We start from the raw sequence: 22898 nt of genomic DNA, 5'->3' as shown, positions 1-22898 counted from the left end.
TACTGCTATTAAGTATTATTATTAAATACAGATCTTATGTCTCTTAAACCAGCTGTCTCGGTTTTCTTATTTGCATTGCTGTTGTAGCAGGGTTCATCCCAGGATATTAGAGACAAGGTGAGTGAGATAATGTCTTTTATAGGACCAACTTCTGTTGATGAAAGAGACAAGTTTTCTAACTTATAAAGAGTTCTTCTTTAAATCTGGGATCAGAGTGTCACAGTTAAATACAAAGTAGAACAGATTGTTTAGCATAAATAGTTAACACATATTGCAAGAGACGATTCAAGGTGAAGTAGACAGTTAACAACCCTGCAGTCATAGGACAAAAAAGGGGATGGGTGGGTGGGTGGGAAGTCGGTTACAGATTGATGTAATAAGCCATAATTCCAGTGTCTTTATTAAGTCCATGATTTTAAGTGTCTAGCAAAATTATGAATTAAAGCTCCAAGGTATATCTTTTAAAGGAGTTAAACAGGTTTCCTTTGAGGATGAGACTGAGAGGTCAGATACAGAGTGATTGCTTTGTGAAAAGTGTTCACCCATGAGTGATGTGGTGTGTTTGTCTATCATTTTTCTGCGTGAGAATTTAAGGGTATCATCAAATGTCTGTCCAAACAACTCTAAGAGAAACTCTACAACTACATCTCCCACAAACCCACCCCACAAACAAGGCAACCCAGGCAGACCTATCATATCTGGCCATAGTATTTTTATTGAAGGAATATCAGGACTCAGAGAAACCATCCTCAAACCACTCACCAAACAAAGGGACAGCTTCCTCCAGGTCACAAATGACTTCCTCCACAAACTCCTCCACATTAACAATGTCCCTCAGAACACCATCCTTGCCACCATGGATGTCATCTCTGTATACACCAACATCCCTCACAATAAAGGCATCGCTGCCTGCCTCAAATATCTACAAGGCAATGGACAACCCTCAGATATCCACCCCAAACACACTGCCAAACTCATCCATTTCATCCTCACCCATAACAATTTTTCATTCAGCAACAAACACTTTGTCAAAACCATGGAAACAGCCAAGGGTACTAGGATGGCTCTTAATATGTGAACCTCTTCATGGGCCACCTTAAGAATCATAGAATCATAGAATATCAGGGTTGGAAGGGACCTCAGGAGGTCATCTAGTCCAACCCCCTGCTCAAAGCAGGACCAATCCCCAGTTAAGGAAGAATTTCTGGAACAATGCTCCACAAAACTAAAGCTATACTTGAGATACATTGATGATATTTTTCACCCACTGGACAGACAACCTAAACTCCCTCATACATTTACACCATAACCATCACTTGTCCATTAAAATCTCTCTAGAAGACTCCCACACTCACATCAACTTCCTGGACACCACAATCAATTTCAATATGGAACCCTACAGTCAACTATACACAAGAAACCCACAGATCACCACTTACCTTCAAATATCCAGTAGCAACCCCAAACACACCAAGAAATCTGTTATCTACATCCAGGCACTCAGATAACACAGAACATGCTCTGGAAAAAAAATCCAAGATACACACCTTAACCCACCTTCACCAAACAAGGACACTTCACCAGAGAAGTAGATCACATCATGGAATGAGCCACCCAAATACCCTGAAAGAATCAGCTTCAATATGGAAAACAAAAAACAAACCCTCTTATTGCACACCCCTAGTTGTCACCTACTACCTGCACTGGAACCTGTATGGGGTGTCCCTTAAAAAGTTACTCGATGGGGACCACATCCTGAAAAAAAGCTTTCCTGAACCCCCATTTCTGGCCTTCAAACAAACCCCTAACCTCTCCAAGTTCATTGTCAGACTTGAGCTCCCCAGAGACCAGGACCCACCAACTCAAAGTGGCACCAAACTCTGCCACAACAACAGATGCAAAACCTGTAGATATAACTCCACTGCTATCATGGTCAATACACTCCACAAAAAACCTTTCAAGATCCATGGGTCCTACATATGTCTATCACAGAGAGTGGTGTACCTTACCAGTGCGCTAAATACTCCAATAACAGCTACGTGGGTGAAATGAGAGAATCGCTACTCTCCCAAATAGAAAAATGATAAAACCCAAAAACCCTGTATCACACGCGGGCAAACACATTTCACTAAGTGATCACTCCATTTCTGACTTCTCAGTCCTAAACCTTAAAGGAAACCTGCACAGCACTTTCAAAGGACACGCCTAGGATCTTAAATTGATAACTTTACTAGACACTTAAAATCATGGATTTAATAAAGACACTGAATATATGTCTTATTATAACAATCTGTAACCCACTAACCTCCCTTTTCGTGCTATGACTGCAGAAGTGTTCACTGGCCACTTCACCTTGCATGGTCCATTGAAATATGTGTTAACTACTTATGCTAAAGAATGTGTTCCACCTTGTATTTAGTTGTGCCACTGTGAGGGGCTTGTCTTCACGTTCAGCACCACTGTAGCGCTGTAGTGAAGATGCCACTAAGGTGACAGGAGAGCTTCTCCTGCCACTGTAGTTAATCCACCTCCATGAGAGGCAGTAGCTATGTCGACGAGAGAAGCTCTTCTGTCAACATAGTGCTTTCTACACTAGGGGTTAGCTTGGTAAAACTATGTTGCTCAGGGGTGTGGATTTTTCACACTCCATAGCGATGTAGTTATATGGATAGAGATCTATAGTTTAGACCTGGCCTGAGTATCTTTTCCAAACCTAAAGACGAGCTCTGGGTACACTCGAAAGCTTGTCTCTTTCACCCACACAAATTGGTCCAGTAATGATATTTCCTTAGCCATCTTGACTCCCTATTTTCTTACATTTATTTATTTATTTTTACATGGTGACACAGAAAAAGTCTGACTTAAATTTCTTGTTTTGTCATATCAGAATTAGCGCTATTTTTTTCTTAACACTGAAAACTTCTGTTGACTAATCCCTGCCTTATGCAGAAGTGTTATTCTCACCAACATTTGCCAAGTTAATTTAGATCTTACTATCCCTAGGTGTATGTGATAACATTAAGAAAACATGTCAAAGAAGCTTACACATCCAATTCCCAACCAACACTATCTGGAACATTGCCCATTGATCTCAAATCCTAGAAAAAAAACTCAAACTTGTATGTTCAAAAAACTCTTTTGTGCATCCACTAGTAATTTAAATGATATCTACATTGTGTATTCAGTAGAATAATACATCTGAAGTGGAGAACTTAAAGGACTTTGGAGAAATAGTAGTTATCCAGATGAAATGATTTAATAAATGCTTCTTTCGGAATTATATCCCTCCATCTACCTCCCTCAGTGGTCCAAAAGGTTTTTCATTCTGTGGGCCACCTTGTTAGAGAAAGATTCTTTCACTGACTTCCTCTCTTTTCAACACCCCAATTCCCATTTTCTTAGGTCCCAAGTCTTTCATTCTGTAGACTACAGAAAGGCTGCACAGATGACTGATGGTTCCTGAATGACAATTTGAAAATGGCTGACCTAGTTCTCAGAGGAAAGAAGGCAGCATCTGCCCAGGGAAGTGCCAGAGTGGGACAGGGTCAAATTCTGCTCTCAGTCAAACCAGTCATGAAGTTAATAGGGTTAGCTTGAATTTATCTGAAAGCAGAATTTGGCCCATGGTCTTCATTACATGTGGAAAATATACGCTGGCTGCTATGGACTTCACCAGGGGAATTCATATTAAGATCCCTGAATACCTTAAAATAATTCTACTTTTGTTTTTTGTAATTAATAGAATAGAATTCCTTCCCCAGACCTTTTGGTATAATCCAGGTATAATAGGCCAGGGAAGGCTATGCCTTTCCTGGCTGGAGCCGCTGCTGCAGAATGCTGGGCTGGGGCTGTTCGGGCCACGGTGGAACAGGGTAGAGGGGCTTAGGGTTCCTGCTGCAGGGAGTGGGACCTTATGCGGATGGCGTGGGCCCATGCTTTGGAGGAACTGGAAGTGATACTGTTAAAGATTTAACAGCTTGTATTGTCGGTATAATTTATCTTTTTAGATCCTAACTCAATAGTAAATATTAAGGCCTGATATGTTTAAGAAAATCTAAATTTACTGCTATAATTAATTTCCTTTGGTGTGGGGTGGAGAATGAGAAAAAAATTGAGGGAAATCTGGCACCAAAATGACTAAACAACTATATTGTTTTTGTTTCAAGTAAAACCACAGACTTGTTTTAATCACCTGGAAAATTGTGTGATGGTTTTCTGAAACAGTGATAATGATAGTCCGTGTGTAAATCATCATTACTTCTTGCAAAGGTGCAAAATGGTTTCTATTTTCTTTCCAACCAGAGACTGAGTAAAAATGAACTCCAGCCAAATATCTAAAATTGTTTTCTTTGTACTAGCTTTAATACTTTAAATGTCTGTTTTTTTATCAGTCCTCTTTTTAATTTATTTAAAGGTTATACAGTAAAGGACTAATTGTGCCATATTTAAAGTATCTAATGGTGTTGATGACAGAAAAAAGCCTGCAAAAAGTAAAGAGATGTTACAGCATAAATCAGAACAGTGATTTAATATATGTAAATGAGGAAGGAAGGAAAAATATGCAAAGATTTCACTGAAACTTTATATTCTTAAAAGTAAAGACATCTGTGTGGGAGATTAAATCTGTTTATAAGATGTTTTGAATTGGAAAGGACATCTTATACCTTTTGTGACCTCTGAAAGCTGAAAAAGGATGCAGCTATAAAAAGATTTTTTTTAAGTAAGTAAAATTAAAAATTTGGGAATTGAAATGTTTTAACTGAATATTTAAGTTCTATATCACATACTTTGTTCATTTCCTGTACGCTAATTACTGTCTCCCTACCCCAGTCACCAAAACACAGGGTCTGAAACATGACAGACCTGTTCCACGTCTATTATACGGGGAGGGGAAACACCATACAAACATGCTTTGTATCTGTTTGTACCAGTGCAATGCTGCAGTTACCTCTGGAGCATTGTCGATTCGGCCCCTATTTAGAGAAGGCCAGAGGTGCGGCCAGTGTGTCTATGAACTATATGAATCTAGTGATCAAACTCCCCACATACACAGCAGGGAGCAGGATTAGCACTATCCCATGAAGGCTTCATGGGAATCCTATTCCCTAATGTTGGTTGAGGGGGGTGGGGGGGAGATTGCAACACTAATGCACATACAACCTCCACATAGGTCCCTTCTACAAGATCTGTGCAGAGGGATGAGTATTTGACTAAGTATGTGTGTTGGCTCTATTCCTCTTAAATAAGTCAGCTTAACTTCAGTTATCTTCAACTGATAATAATTGTTTCATTTTTGCAAGAAAAAATTTAGGAGTTATAAACTAAGCCCATAGGAAAGCAATATCCCTGATGCATGCAATGTATGTTTTAATTTCTAGCTTGCATTTTAATTCAAAGAGTCAGTGGAAACATCTTGTCCTTTTTGTAACTGGATCATCATGTCAAAAATAAATAAACAAATAAAACGAATGTCCTCAGAGCCACAGCTGCATGTAAAATGATGTCTAACATAAAAGTGACAGTCACATCACTTGTTTTCATTTACCCTTCTGTACACTGAGAAATAAATATTTTGACAAGATAAAAACATGTAGTAAAAAAAGTATATCTGCAGTATTTGGCTATCTTACTTTTTTCTTCCCTCTCGTTCATCTTTATCAAAGATTCGTTTGAAATATGGATGCTCTTCACTCTATTGTTGGATGTTAAAAGAAACATATGGTGCTTTTCAACAAAAGATTATTAGATTCCTTGTCTGCCTTCAGTGCTGTACTTTGCTAATATCCTTTAATGGAGTTTGCAGACAAAGTAGGCAGAATAAGTGAACAATGACAGAAAGGCTTAAGAGGCTTTCAAGGTTCCTTCCCCACTCTGAATTCTAGGGTACAGATGTGGGGACCTGCATGAAAGACCCCCTACGCTTATTCTTACCAGCTTAGGTTAAAAACTTCCTCAAGGTACAAACTTTGCCTTGTCCTTGAACCCTATGCTGCCACCACCAAATGTGTTAAAGAACAGGGAAAAAGCCCACTTGGAGACATCTTCCCCCAAAAATATCCCCCTAAGGCCTACACCCCCTTTCCTGGGGAAGGCTTGATAAAAATCCTCACCAATTTGCATAGGTGAACACAGACCCAAACCCTTGGATCTTAAGAACAATGAAAAAGCAATTAGGCTCTTAAAAGAAGAATTTTAATTAAAGAAAAAGTAAAAGAATCACCTCTGTAAAATCAGGATGGTAAATACCTTACAGGGTAATCAGATTCAAAACACAGAGAATCCCTCTAGGCAAAACCTTAAGTTACAAAAAGACACAAAAACAGGAATATACATTCCATTCAGCACAGCTTATTTACCAGCCATTTGAACAAAAGGAAATCTAACACATTTCTAGCTAGATTACTTACTAATTTAACAGAAGTTCTGAAGAGCATTCCTGACCTGGTCCCGGCAAAAGCATCACACAGACAGACAGACCATTTGCTCCTCCCGTCTCCAGCTTTGAAAGTATCTTGTCTCCTCATTGGTCATTTTGGTCAGGTGCCAGTCAGGTTATCTTAGCTTCTTAACCCTTTACAGGTGAAGGGGTTTTGCCTCTGGCCAGAAGGGATTTTATCGTTCTGTATACAGAAAGCTGGTTACCCTTCCCTTTATATTTATGACAGAGGCCTTAACTAATGGTTCTGAGCATTTTTCGTTTATTTCCTGGAACACAGATCAAGCCAGTGGTCCATTCGGTCTCCTATGCCCAACACTTTGGCAGTACCAGCTGCTTCAGAGGAAGGTGCAAAAATCTCCATAGTGAACAACTGTGGAATAACCTGCCCATAAGGAAAATTTCTTCCTAACCAATCTCACATAATGGTGCCTTATGACCACAGGCACAAGGGTTCGTATTCCTTAAATTTTGCATCCTATCTAATGCAGCAGTGCCTGTTCTTGTTGTGATACTGGCAACCCAAGTGCCAGCTCTGGCCAAGGCCGTAGGCATTAGCTAAGAACAGACAAACTCATAGCTGGAAACCAAACCAGCTCACTGATTTGTTAATTTTGTTCAAAACAGATATTAGTCTTATTAAAATGTGTTTAGATTCTGTGAAATGCTTGTAAGTTGCTCCATGCATTAATCTCACTTGTAATGTCTGCATTCCGTGGTATAAGGAAATATGTAAATTTTGCTTTATAACTTTGAAAATGTTTGCTCTGAGCTTGTAAACCTGGGCACAGGAATCATTCCCCGCTCCCCCACCCATCCAAGAGAACTATCAAAAATTAAGTGGGCCATCATAAGACAAAACCTTTGTTAATTGCCCTACCCACCCAGGGAGAAGTACATGCAGAAGATCCCATCCTATCCGTTTGAATGCTGGAAGAGGAAAATAAAAATAGTTGACATGAAGATTTTTTATCTCTTTGCTATTTGAACTCTCACAGGGCCAGAAACATTAAATTAAGGCAGAGATCCCCAGGGGTTATCCCTGGATCTATCCTGAAAGGCATTTTCAACTGACAGATTATCACATCTGTGTCATTTTTAGGAATCATAGATGGTAACCCATTTGTGTGTATATGTTTGCTTGCTTTAATTTGTAAATAACTGACATTTCTTTTTCCTAGTTAATAAACCTTTAGACAGTTTATTACAGAATTGGCTCCAGGCATTGTCTTTGGTGTAAGATCTAGGCTACCAATTGGTATGGTGTAAGTGACTGGTCTCTTGGGACTGGAAGCAACCTAAATAGTTTGTGATTTTTGGTGTAAGTAACCATTTATCACTAAGTCCAGCTTGAAGGGGTGGAAAGATCAACTGGAGAGTCTCAGGGGAATGTTTGTGACTCTCTCATAAGACTGTCATAGTGATCCAGGAGTTCACATTTGTCACTGGGTTGGTGAAATCTAATTACAGAGCATACTACCAGTTTGGGGCATCTGCTGTGTTTTTGGCAGTCTGCCCTGTGGTCATGAGTCATACCAGACAGCATGACACTCATTGTCCATATAAATGTCTAACCCTTCATTTAACTCCTGGTATCACTGATATCTTGTGGCAATGAGTTCCACGGGTTAATTATGCACTGTGCAAATAAAATCAATACAAATTAAAAAATCCATTTATTAGGTTTAAATTTTCTTTTGTGGAAGCGACAATATTGAAATAAAATACAAAAATATTTTAAAAGAAGGATTCCATCTGAAACCTGTTTGCCTGCTCCCAACTTGCCTACCTAGCATTCTGGATAGTGTGGGGCTGGGGAGCCTGGGCTCCTAGAGATTCCAGGCATCTCAGCCTGGACTCCCTGGCTCCCAGCCTGACCTTTTAGGTATACTGTCTTGGAGCCAGGGCTTCCAGGCTCTCCAGGTTGCCAGGGCTCCAGGCAGCAAAAGGAGCCTCAAAAACATTCAATAAAGGACAAAATGACATGTTGTTTCAACTTTATTAAAAGAAAAATTTGGAATTTCCATTCCAGGTGAAAATTATAAATTTCAATTTTTTTTCCTATTTGGAACAAAGTTTTTGTTCGAAATTTTAGGATTTCCTGTGGAATGGGAATTCCAGTTTCCAGCCACTCTGTAGCTAACCTCACTGACAACCTGCAACAAAACAGAGCCCCAAACAAATGACCCAATTCCACTGAACAACAAGCCCCTGCCTCTCCAAAGCCTCAAATAAATAGGTCAACACACACAAGCAATTTGGGACCTAGGGTTGTGTGCCTGGGGGGTAGGGAGCAGTTTCCAAAGCTGAGGTCCCCTTATGGAAAACCCATATCTCTGAAATTGGGAGAGGCTTCAGCTTGAACACCTCCGCCGATCACAATTGTGTCAGTAAGCACTAAGTGAGAGGCATTCTCTCAAACAGGCAAGTACAAGCCGTAAAGGTCTTTATAAATCAAAATTAACACCTTAATTGCGACTTGGAAACCAGGCAGCCAATGCATAGCCTGTGTCCTTTCTAATAAACATAACTCAGTAAGTGAGCTGCTGCATACTGCTCTAGTTTCAGTTTCTAGGATGACTTAAAGGTACGTCTATGCTGCAATCGAAGGTGTGAATGTAACTAAGGTTAGGTGTACCCACTGCCACAAATGGCTGACACACATGCTCAATTGATGGGGAGATATAGTCCTTGACTTATCAACTGGTTCCTTTCCCAGACCTACCAATAGCACCTCGGTGTTATCTGAATTCGTTATTGATACAAATAGTGCACAATCACACTTCATATTATTCCAGTTATTCCTAGCCTAATTTAACTTTTAATAAGTGTTAAGAGATGCACGCTATCATATATTCTTAATCATTATGCTTGTGGTAGCTCATGTTTTCATTTCTGATTGTTTTATTAAATAAAACAAAATTTATAATCCAGAACAATAATCTCCCGGGCCTGATTTTTCAATAAGACAAGGACAAATCCTCTTTTCATATGTATGTTTTAACTTAGAAAAGTAAAAAGACATTGGCTATAAAGTTTTATGTGTTTTAATATTTTTATACAGACTCATAGCTATTACATTAAGACTGCATCTTGCTTTGAGTCATTTACTATTCTCTTATACTGTGATTTGAAGAATATGTGTGATGTTTTACTTCTTAAGGCCTTGTTCTTTATTTAAATATTTGCTATAAGTCTTTGCTTAAAAACTCAGATTTTAATTATGCCCAACATCTATTTATAAGGCAAAACATGTTTGTCATTGGAAAAATATATTTTATGAGCTGCTTATAGAGGACTTTTTCCTCAAGGACAGATATGTCAGCCACAGCATGGTTTGAAATCTCATCTTAATAACAAATGTGAGAATAAATATATGTTGTTAAAAAGAACTGAATTTATTCAAGAAAAAAATAAGGGGAAGAGTGAAATGATACCTAGTAATCTAGGCATAAAAAATTGGCTCATAAAATAGGCCCCATCACAATCTCACTTTTAGCCTAGTTAAAAACAAAAACAAAAACTCTCCAAGGACTAGGATTAGAAAACATGGTGGTAAAAACTCCTAAGGCCTGTCTATGCAATAGTTTCCATCATCAATACTATTAGAAAAGCCGTATTGGTGCTGAATTACAGATCCCGTTGTTACCAGGGTCAACAAAGCCTCTGAAATGAGGAAAGGGGCTAGAATAAAATGAAATCAAATGCAGTGACAAAGCCCTGTTGGAGAGTAATGTTAAACAACTGGTGAAGGAATACATTTCTGAAGGGAATAGTTTTCATGTAAACAAGACTAGGAGGAAGTCTGGGTTTGGCCTGAAAGGGAGCAGTGTGTCTAAGGGCTTCTCTACTCGGTTCCTTAAGCCACATCAGAGAGGTGTAAATTCTAGTGAGCACAACAGGCATGTTGCACTCTAACTGGCCCACATGGACATTCCTAGTGTGCACTAAAAGTTCCTTAGTGCATATTAATGTAGATCTGTTTCAAATGAGACTACATGAATGCACTAGCAGGGTCTGCACAGGTCAGTTTGTGTGTGACCTGCTAGTGTGCACTGACATCCCGGATCCCTATCCCTCCATGTCAGGTGCACCAAGATAGCAAGCAAGAGGGACAGTGTCTCACCCAGTCCTGGTAGTCCTGGTACACCCAGTCCTGGTAGCCGATCCAGGTATGGGGCAAGCAGGCTCAGCCCAGCAGGATCCAAGTGTGGATGGGCTTAATGGCGGGGGGCGGGGGAGGGAAGAGAATCTAGTTGTGGAGTGAGAGTGTTCTGTGTGGGGTTATCTGGGTGTGGGTGGCTCAGTGGGGGGTCTGGATACACCTGGGCTAATTAGGGGTTGGGGTGCAGGGGGAATGAGACTCTGCAGGTGGCGTCCAGGTAAAGGTGGTTGGGGCTCAGCAGAGGGGTCTGGATGTGGGGGGGATGGGGCTCAGTAGGGGGAGTCTGAGTGTGGGGGGGGCTCATCGGGCAGGTCCAGGTGCTGTAGGAGTGTGGCTTAGTGGGGTAGGGGTCAGGGTGATCCAGGTGCAGGGGGGTGGGGCTTGTCAGGGTGGTGGTTTGAGTGCAGGGCACTCCGCAGGGGGATGGTCTGGATGCAAAGGTGGGGGGACCGGATGCAGGGGGAAGGGCTCTGCAGGGGTCTGGATGCAGGGGCTGGGGTTCAGTGTGGCGGGGGCTGGGTGCAGGTGACTGGGGCTTGGCAGGGGGGACCAGGTGCAGAGACTCCATTTGCAGGGGCTAAGGCTCAGCAGGGGGGTCTGGGTATTGGAGTCCAGATGCATGGGGTTGGGTGGACAAACAGTGACCCCTCCCCCCACAGCTGAGGACTGATGGAGGCCGGAAGCAGGTGGGGTATGTGTATGGTGCTTCCTGCAGCTGGGGGAAGTTTCTGGGAGTCGGTCTGAGCTGGCCCCAGCTGCTCCTTGCAGGGGAAGAGCAAGTCGTGTCCTCTCCCACCCCCAGCTCACCCAGGACTAGTAACTGAATCCAGCACAGGGTAGGAGCCACCGGCTGGGGCATCCTCCTCTGCCCCACCCCCCCCTTCACCCCCCGGCAATGATTTACCTCTTCACTTGCTGCTCCAGGCACCCAAAATGATGTGCCCATACTGCTGGGGAGGGATGTGTGAGTGCTCTTGTGGCTTCTCTTTGCTTCCCCCATCAGAAAGTAATTTTTCAGTGGAGAAGCAAAGAAATCTGTGAGGGACATGAATTCTGCGTGCACGCAGTGGTGCAGAATTCCCCCAGGAATAAATTGCAGGGCTTTGTGTGTACAATCCTGTCCATCTGGTCTCCTTCATTTAGGATTGAAAATAGCAAGAACAGGGTTAAAACCTTTAAATGTGGTTTATTTAAAGAAGGGGGTAAATATATCAATTGAGAAGTAATTTATATCAATACTGTAGTTATGATTTTAACTGTCATAAAGAATGTCAGCACACGGTAATATGTTCAGTCAAGCACAAAGGATGGTATAATGTGGAAAGAATAGCCAGTAGGGATGAACAAATTCAGAACAGATGTTGGAAGTAATTTTTAAATCAGGAAACATGGATAGAATAGCTTAACAAGTGAAGGTCTGAGGGTTGGTACAGCAGTACAATGTGAGATGCCATACTCCAAGAGAGACAGCTCCCAAATCTCATGCAAAGGGAGTTCCCTAAGATCACATGCCAACACAGAAAGAGAACAAACCAGAAAAGATGAAAAATGCCCAGAAAAATGAATACCTGCAGAAATAAAGCCTAAAGCCTAGACTTATTGTTAATAAGGCTATTTATCTGGGGAAAAGACTCCAAAAGAAGGAAATATCTGTAATGAGGACCTTTTAAACTGGATAAGATATGTAATGCAAGCTGCTTTTTCCACTTGAACAGAGCAGAGCCCAGACTTCTTGAAGCCCAAGGAATAGGTATGTTTGCCAGCTACTCATGTGGAATACCTGACATACTGTTCTAGAAAAAAATTACTACCTCTATTATTGTTGCCTCTAGTCACTGCCTGACCTAGACCTAGAGCTGAATGTGTTTACTCACCTAACATCCTCTCAAGCCATTTTTTCCCCAAAGGGACGAAAGTTTACAGCAAAAGAGAATTAATGTGCATATAGAAAGATTACTACTTGGTGTAAATGCCAAGCTACAATATTTGAAATGCCGAGTTGGCATGCACAAGGTATTGTCATAGGTGCCGACTCCGTGGGTGCTCCAGGGCTGGAGCACTTATGGCAATAACCAGTGTTATAAAAATAGATGCACAAGAAATTATTCCCAAAATGGTGATGGAATTATATAGATCAATAAGAAGTACAGCTAGTTTCCAGTGTTTTAGGATTTAACCAAATTGCACATACATTATTTTTCTGAATAAGGCTCTTTATTATATCAAGTACTTTTACTTCTTGTTCATATTATTTATTTCTCTCCAACAGAAGCTACTGAAGATCCAGATCTCTCTCCCCTATGAATTTGATGACCTCTTTCTCATTTGTCTGTTCCTCTTCTTTGCAAGCTCTTCCCATCTACCCCTCATCCTTTCCCAAGTTTGCTTCCTTCATCTCTTTACCTTTCTCCTCTTCACAATCCTCCAGTGAGCTTGAAGGAATTTTCTTCCTTTTTGTCTTTCTGTTTTCTACAACCTCACTTTACTTTCTCTGTCATTCTCTCACTCTCATTTTTCAATGCCCATTCTCTGCAGTCTCCTATGTAATCCTTTTTCTTCTCTTGGATCTCCCTCTACAAACCCCAGGCTTAAAGATGTTCTTCCCGCTAACCACCCTAGACTGAAAATAAATATTCACTAGACCACTTTCCTATGCTAAAACTATTCATCTGAGGTAGTCATGGCTGGGTTATTATCCATTGTTTCCACACATACCACTATAATGATCTATGGAGGAACCATATCTCATTTTAGTACCAGTGTTTTGGAATATCTAAAGACGCTTCTTTCTCATAACAGGAAACTTTGATTGCTTCAGTTCTATTGGATCAAATTTACTCTAACACATTCTCCCATTTCTATTTGTTTCTTTCCTGCAGTTTTTTTAGAGTACTATAGGCATTTTGATGAATGAACTAATGAATATAGTTTTACATAGTTCTCTGGGTAGATCTGACGTACGGTCAAACAGCCAGACTTGCAGTCTAGGAGAGTGCTAAGGGTCTGCTATAGACCCCTAGGGTCAACTCAGATATGGATAGAGATCTCTTTAATATTATTAGAAAGATAAATACTTTTGGAAATTGTGTCATAACGGAAGACTAATTTTGCAGATATAGATTGGAGAATAAATGCTATGAATACGGATAGGACTCTGTTATTCCTGAATATGATAGATGATAATTTTGTTCCTCAAATTGTGGTGCGGTAATACAATTTTGGACTTGGACTTTGGTAAGTAGTGAGGACATCATAGAAGAGCTGGTCAGAGGAAATAACCTTGGATCGAGTGATCATGCATTGATCATACAGTTTAAATTAATTGGAAGGATAACTAAAACCAGATAATCAACTATGATTTTTTTTTTATTTCAAAAGGCCAGACCTTTTGAAATTAAGGGAACTAGTTAAACATCTTAAATCATATTGAAATCTTTAAGGGTTTAAATGTGGAGGAGGCTTGGAATTTCTTCATATCAATTATGCAAAAAAGTATGTGAAATTTGCACCCCAAGCAAGAGGAAAAATCTTGTAGGGAAGGGCTCCAGACCCAGCTGGATGAATAACCACCTCAAAAAAGGTTATTAGGAGTATGCAGAGAGCCTATAGAGAATGGGAAAAGGGGCTGATCAACAAAGAAAGCTACAATATTATAGGTAGAGGTTAGAAAATGTAGGAATGAAGTGAGAATTGTTAAAAGTCAAGCTGAATTAGCTCTTTCCAAGAAAATTAAAATAATAAGAGGTTTTTTTAATTATATAAATACAAAGAGAATGAGGAAGGATGAGAATCAGCAGCTATGCAGTATGGATGGGAAGGAGATTAAAGAGAACCTAGGTATGGCCCAAAAACTAAATGGATATTTTGCTTCTGTTTTCAATACAGATGATAATGTGGAACATGTGCATTGTGGCAGTGCAGCTGCTCGAAATGAGTGTTTAGAAATGGAAATTACCACATCTGAGGTGGAATTAAAACTTCAAGAGCTTAATGCGCCTCATATTGGGGCAACTGGATAATTTCCATCCCAGAATACTGAAAGAACTGGCATATGAGCTTGTGAGGCCCCTAGCAAGGATTTAAATACATTTATCTATTTGGGGGTAGTACCATATGACTAGAAAATAGCCAATGTCATATCTATATTTAAGGAAGGGAAAAAGGTGATCTGGGCAATTGCAGCGCTATTGGTCTGACATTAGTAGTATGCAAGGCTTTAGAACAAATTATGAAGGAAGGAATGATTACCTTCTTTGAGGTAAATAGTAAAGGGGATATAATACAACATGCGTTTACCAAGGGTAGCTCATGCTAGACTAACCTGATTTCCTTCTTTGAGAAAATATCTGTTTTTTTAGACAAGGGAAGTGCAGTAGATCAAACATAGTTGGACTTAATTTCCCATGTGGTAGCATGTCAAATGCTTTATTAGCTAAATTAGGGATGATGGGGATCAGTACAAGAATTATAAAGTGGATAAGAAACTGGCTTAAAGGGAGAAGGCAATGGTTTGTGCTGAAAGGTAAATTATCAGACTGGAGGGAGGATATTAATGGAGTTCCTGCAGGATCAGGTTTGGGACCAATCTTATTTAATATTTTTATGAATGCCCTTGGCACAAAATGTTGGAGTGTGTTAATGCTACACAGTTGGGAGGCATCATCAATACAGAGGAGGATTGAAATATTAGACAGGAAGATTTGGATGACCTTGAAGACTAGAGTTAGAAATGGGAGGAAATCCAATGGTATAAAGTGCAAGGTCATTTACTTGGGGTCTAAGAAGAAGAATTTCTGCTACAAGTTGGAGCATCATCAGTTGGAAGCAACAGAGGAGGAGAGAGACCTGGGTGTATGGGTTGGTCACAGGATGACTATGAGCCACCAATGTTACGCAGCTGTGACAAAAGGCAAATACGATCCCTAGGATGCATCAGGAGAGGCATTTCTAGGAGAGAGAGAGAGAGAGAGGCATTCATGCCATTCTACACGGCACTGGTAAAATCTCATTGGAATACTGTGTACAATTCTGGTGTACCGTGTTCCAGAAAGATTAATTGAAACTGGAACAGGTGCAGAGAAGAACTACTAGGATGATCAGGGAACTGGAAGGCCTATGTTAGGAGAGGAGATTGGAAGCAGTTGGCTTGATTAGCAAAAAAGAAGGCCTACAGGAGATCTGATTGCTCTCTAAAATTACATTGGGGAGATAAACACCAGGGAAGGTGAAGAGCTAAGAGACAATGCTGGCACAAGAACAAATGGGTATGAACTGGCCATAAACAAATTAAGGCTGGTAATTAGAACAAGGGTTCTAGCTGTGGAGGGGTGAAGTTCTGGAACAGCCCCCCACTAGGAATTGTGATAGCAATGAACTTAATTTTAAGAGAGCTGAACAAAGTTATGATGGGCTGTTTGTGATTATAGGGAGCAGGGCTTAGCAGCCCTGAGGCTCACTTCCAGCTTATGTCTTATGTTCCTAAAAGCTCATGATTCAGTGTTTCAGCCAGGCACCTGCAAGGGTCAGGAATGGATTCCTTCTGCCCCCTCCTCCCTGTATGCTGGTTTTGTTTTGTTTTTTAAATCTCCTTCCTCTGAACATCAAAGATAGCAATGGCTGGAGATGGGGCATTGGATGCGGATGGGCTGGACTCTGAGGTGGCACTGAGAATTCTCCTAGATGCTTGGCTGGCTTGTTCTTGCTCACATGCTCAGGGTCTAACTGATTGGCATATGTGGAGTTGGGATGGAATTATCCCCCAGGTCAGATTGGAAGTGATTTTGAGGGCAGGTTGCCTTCCTCTGCAGTGTGTGGGTGCAGGTTGTTTGTCAGCATTTTCTAGGTATATCTCACTTATTCCCGTGCCATTGCAGGGGCCTCAGGCACTGATGTACCTTGATTCCTCCTATTCTCTGCCTATGGCACATAATAATCTAGTCTCCTGTGGGCTAAAATACTTTGCTGGGCTTAGTGTGCAGGTGCTGAGTGGTGCTGGTGGCCTGTGATATACATGAGGTCAGACTGCATGATCTGGTGGTCCCTTCTGGCCTTAGATCTGATGACACCATTGTGTTACGATTCAGCCTTCCAAAAAATTGCTCGTCTTGAAAGATTCTCATCTATCCCGCTAAATGTGCCATATGCCTGTAAATGTTCAGAGTGCATATGCTCAGAAAGCATATAGATTGTGTAATAAAAGAGTAAAAATATGGGGCCAAATTCACTAGCTTACTCCATCCCATTTGTTCTAGAGATGCCCAGCAAACTTGTATTACACTTTAGTTGGAAAGGGGGGATGTTAATATTATTGTATCTGGTACACAGATTAAGTTCAATTTCCCCTCCACCCCCAACATTGATGCAATGAGCTGCAGTGGATTAAGTGCAAATTAGAGTCAAGTTTAAGGTCTTGGTCTTTATCTTCATCGCGTTCAAAATGGCCTGGGCCCAAGATAACTAAAAGATCACATAAAGCTCTGGGATGAGAATTATGATTAACAATTCCTCTTCTCCCACACAGTGTAACTTTCTTCAGTAAGAGTAAAGCTTATCTATGTATGAGACACAACTTTCTTGGGAGGCTAGCCCAGGACTGTGGAACAAACTCCTAAAGGAGCATCACAGACTTCACCACCTGTTGCAAGGGGAAGGCGCACTGCTTCAACCTTACCATCTTTGACATAAACACAGAGTAGGGTGTATGTTTATCCCCCACCTCTCGAAAAACCCTACACAATTCTCCCTCTGGGGAGTGAATGAATGGAAGAACAAACCACACATGACAGACATTAGTCATGTGGCTTAATTCATTGCTGGAAGGAATCAAATGATAAGGGCAGTATAAGAACCTATGCTTGTGTTAGCTGAGACCACTGGTCATGAGTGGGAGGCCACCCCCCAGACTAAGAGACAGAGAACCTGTAAGGTAAGATAGCAGAGCAAACCCTATTAGGGGAGGACGCATTCAGTTGCAGTAGCAGGCTTGTATGGGAGTTTCCAGCTGAAACTGCCTAAGAAACATGCTGAACCAGAGTGTGCCCTTGACACCTTTGCAACCCCTCTTCCCCAGTATTCATTGGCCACTCTTGGGGTGGTGCTGACTGACTAAGGGCTTCATCGAGAGAAGGGAGCTGTGGGTGCATTATGCATCTATACGCTCAGGGCCGTATACCCTGGATTATGCCATCAGAATCAAGGGTAATCCAGCCCATAGTTTAGATAATACAGAAGAGTAACTGTGAAGTGACTCAGCATAACTTTTGTAAAATGTAAAATGTGACTCTGCAATCCAACCAGCTGTTTTTTCTCAGTGGGAAGCTCTCAGTAGCAGAGTTCAACTTCTCTCAGGAGAACCAGTTATGATTCATTGATATGCACACATTAGAAAAAAAAACTCAGTCATAAATCCCAACTGTAGTCTATGATAGCAATCCTAGATTTAAAAATTTGACTCCTTGCTTGTCAGGGTGAGTAATCTGAAGTTCTACATTCACAACAATGACCCTGGGCTGGAATGTCTTGATATATTAGGTAGTGATTCCAAGAGTAATGCTGAATTATCTAACCTTTCAGCTAAGACAAATAAGTTGCTTTCTAACCATATTAGCAAACTGAAGAGTAGAGACTTATAACATGCATATTTTGATGTACCCCAAAAGTTGAGTGAGGGAGACACTACCCATGTATTCAAGTGGAGGATTTCAGAAGCCAAATGGTGATGAGATAGAAAGTACTTTCAGAATAACCCAATGGAAGCATCTGGGACTGAAATGATTCACAATTGCCAGGTATCAGCACTGACAATTGGAGAGGTAAAGCAAGGATATTGGAAGGGGCAGAGAAGACATCTGAGATTTTGTGGAATGCAGTGTGGTTTTTTTTTCCTCTCGGCTACTGTGTCTGGGGTTAAGCAGAAAACAAAAGAGGGTTCTGTCAACAGTGAAACATACTGTGCCTCTGCCAAAGCAGAAACAGAGGAAACAAACTGTCCTGAAAAGATTTAGATCTGGTATTTGAATAAATTCTTGAAGCCTTCAACAAGCAGAACATTTGTTAGAGAAGATAAAGAACCTGAACTTGAGCTCTATCTCATACATGACCCACGTATGTGGATCTTTTACTTCTTATTTCAGACAAAATCCTGTTTTGAAGTGCCTCTGAGGGATTGAATTGCTTAGGGAATTCATGTTGATGCAGAATCCTTCACCTGTAAGTGATCAGAGGAAGCCCTAGGTTAGTAGTGTTACTCTTTGATGGCTATTTAATGACTATGTGAAGTGTGTTAGGACTGTTCACTTTCTTGCGGACACAGAATCATAGAAAAGTAGGACTGGGAGGGCTCAATAGGTCATCTAGTCCAGTCCCCAGCACTGAGGTAGGGCTAAGGATTATCTAGACCATCCCTGACAGGGGTTTCTCTAACCTGTTCTTTAAAAACTCGAACGATGGAGATTCCACAACCCCCCTAAGTAATTTGTTCCAGGGCTTAACTACCTCTGTACTGAAGATGTTTTTCCTAAAGTCTAACCTAAACCATCAATAACTACTCCGTGAGTCCAGTTTTCCAGCCAGTTGCGCATCCACCTTATGGTAGGTTCATCTGGGCTATATTTCTCTAGCTTGTTTATGAGACGGTTGTGTGAGACAGTATCAAAAACCTTACAAAAGTTGAGGTATATCACATCTACTGCTCCTTCCCATCCACAAGGCTTGTTACCCTATCACAGTAGGATCGCTCTGGGGCTTAGGTACCAGAAGGCTAGAGTGAGGCAGCAATCCAGGCACGTAGGACCTTTTACTGGAATAACTTAAGGGTTGAGTAAATTTAGGTGCCTACAGGATTAGTCAGCAGCTGACTGGGAGTTTCTTGGATCGCAGTGGCACCTAAAAATGGGACTTTGGAGCCTAGATCTGGGAGTAAGAAGCTAGGCCTGTGTCTCTCCAGGGAGAAAAAACCTCAAGCACATTTTTTTCTGGAAACTTCTATTTTTCCCCCACTGTCTTTATACTGGATCTTTCAACTTCTCAAGAGATTCATTGGAATGTAACGTTGACACAGAAATCTGAGCAGATATTACTTGCAGGAAAAAAAAAGCCTTAACAGAAATCCTATATTTTTCAGACTCATTCTGGGCACAATTATAGAGTGTTCAGGCTCATGCTGGCCAACAAGTGCTCCTTCAGGCAGATATGTAAGATATTTGTAAATTATGTAGGGGGATATCTAATAGAAATACACTCATAATGAGGCTATTTATTACATGTAGTTTTAATTGGTGGTAACAGGCCTTTTCTGGGATTGCTTATGGCAAGTAAACTAAGTATAGGAGTTCCAACTTCTGGCATTTCCATTTCATTTCTTGCTTCATTAATTTCATTAACTTACAAATTGATGAATACATAGAATTAAAAAGTCATTTACTTTTAATATTTTTTTTAAAAAAATCACTTTCTCCAAGTTTTCAAACCTTTTAATCTGTACTTTTAAGTTCTAGTTCTAATTGTTTTTTATCAGAGGCATAATTGAACTTGTACGAATTGCATGTCAATGAGACTTGGTGTCAGAGAGCTAAACACAGTTTCTTTCACCAGATGAAATGCAATAGTTTCTTAAATGTTTGATACACCAGTTTGCTTGCAGACGTAGACATTTTACTAAGTTTTTAGCATGTGTGAAATGAGATGTTGGTGAAGGATGAGCAAGTGTGGATTTATATGGGGAAATCAAATCTGGGCATGGGGAAAAGGTTCCTTTTTTCCTTGTACAAGGACAGATTGCATGGAATTTATATTGTTTCCTATTTAATAGAGGTAGCCTTCATTTTGATGTTTTCCCACAACAGTGACAAATGATGGCTAAGAAGAAATGGAGAGAATGTAATCAATCTTAACACCTTTACAATAGTTGAAAACAGATGAATAAAGACAGAAAAGAGGAAATAGTTTAAAATAAATAATTATCTGTAGGGTAAGGAAATTGTAAGAGAAAAGTTAGGGAAGAGCTGTATTTTAGGCAGAGATAGAAACTGCTGTTCTGCCACCCCTGAATGCATGGAACACCTGCTGCCATAGACATGGGGGTGTTCAATGTATGGAGAATAGAATATTGGAGTTGAACAACACTGTGGGAGTCCGAGAACAAAACATCTGCTGGCAGTAAATTAGGAGGCTTTTCTTTTTCAAAAGTTCCAGGGTATCTATGTCTACTGTGTGGTGACAGCAGAAACTGCTGCAAATTGGGCTAAAACATACAGTTCAAGAGATGTCTGCAATAAGTCAATTAACCACTATGCATATGGATTTTATGGAAAGAGGAAACCCACCATGTCAGTAAAACTATGTCTGATGTACCTGAGTGAGATTTCATGGACACAACGAGATTTCATAAGCTACAAAAAATTACAAATCAGAAACTTCAAATTTGTCTTCAGGAGTCAATTCCAAATGTTCATATTATGAATAAAAAATCAAAATAGGGATGGTCCTGATCCAACTCCACCAAAGTCAGTGGAAAGGCTCCCACTGTCTCCTGTAAGAATTGTATCAGAATCAAGAGTATACACACTTGTGCTGAAATAAGAGGAGCAGATGGAAACAAAGAGCTCATGAAGCTATGTGAATTCAGGGGGATCTGATTAGTAAAAATGTATTTTGATATTCAGAGAGCCAGTCTGTTTTTCATAGATAACTGAGTGGTTCCTATAGACTTATATTTTCAAGGCACTCTAAACCAAACTTCCTTTTGTGTTTGCCTAAGCACCTGCACAGATACTTTTTGAGCGATACTGGTGGTAGATATTGGTATTTAGAAGCACAGGTATCAGGTCTTCAAAAGTGCACGGGCAGGTGTTTGCACTTGCAAAGTTGAGCTAAACCTTATGAAAATCAAGCCATATCTTTGTTATTTTAAAAGAGAATCTTCAACTGGTGTATTTTTTAAAGACAGGATCAAGTATTGTTTTAGTCTGAATTCAGTGTGTGTCTAACTAATGTGCTGCTGTACCAAAGCACAGCAGGAATACCTAAGGATGACTTTTCAGTCTTAGCTGAGCGGATATTTTTTCATGGTTTTAATGCAGACACTTGGGCGGATATTTTTACGTGATGTCTAGGGATTTACCTGTGTAATTCCCACTAAAGGCACACTTCCTACACAGTCAGTAATTTAAGGCTCCCCTTTTTTAACGAAAAGATATATCACAAAAACCACGTGACTGGAATTATTTTCATTCAGAAAAGCAAAGAAAACACCATGGATAATTTATATATTTTATATTTATGGAAACCTTCCCCTACAGCATTGGAAACCTAAGCATTACACCACAGTACAATCAGTGAAACTATCAACAGGTGCTAAAACTTTATAGCACAGATTATTGTGCTTTTTCTGTGTAGGTGCAATGGATAAAATATTACTGAAAATTATGTACAGTGGCAGGACCAAGCCATGTAGCGGAATTGTAATATTTTCTAGGGACACATTTTCAAACAGAATGGCAGTTAGGGGGCTACTGAGCTCTGAAAAGTAGAGGGCTGTTTGTGCATTCTGGTGAATGTTATTCTTCTAAAACTAACCTAGTGTCAGGGCTTCATAATACAATTTTTAGCCTTTTCCTATTGTCCTTTGAGGCTTACATTCTATAGCACTTGTACATTCCAGTATTACTTGCACTCCAGCCTCCCCACATCAGCCTCTTTCAACTGATGTTTCGTGGCTGGAGGAGGCCTGCCTGAATGCGACTCCTCTGTTTTCACTGATTCCCTCTTCATCCTTCACACCCTATAGCAGGATGGTTGCTACCCGCGTGCCCCCTTGTAGCCAGGGATTACTCACCAATGCCCACTCATCTAGCAATTAGTAGGCCCTCTGGCCCCCACTCCCAAACAGTCCCCAAACACACAATCCCCAACAGACTATGCTGTAAACTTTAAGCAAGCTAAAAGAAAAACCAGACAGACAAACAATCTCACCTACTGACTCCAGTGGATGAATACATCCCATTACATTCATACTTAGCTCTGTTCTTCTACCACACCCAACATTCTTCCTCTGCCAGTCTGTTACACCTGAAGCCCCCAGTCCCAGATCTTTCTGTCTGGAGCACAGCCTCTGGCACTGGCTTCCTTCTCCTTCAGTATCTCCCCTTGTTCGGGGGAAGAAGGTAATCTATCTAGTACACTCCTCCTGAAAGTTCTTCCAGTTGGCTGGAAGAGAAAGGAACCGTGCCTACGCTACGGGACTCCTAATTATGGGTCCTTAAAGGAATAGTGTCCTTTCATCCAACCTCTAATTCCCTG

The sequence above is a fragment of the Lepidochelys kempii genome, chromosome 11 (genome assembly GCF_965140285.1).
Source record: "Lepidochelys kempii isolate rLepKem1 chromosome 11, rLepKem1.hap1, whole genome shotgun sequence".
NCBI classification, from domain to species: domain Eukaryota; kingdom Metazoa; phylum Chordata; order Testudines; family Cheloniidae; genus Lepidochelys; species Lepidochelys kempii.
This window is presented reverse-complemented; position numbering follows the sequence as displayed.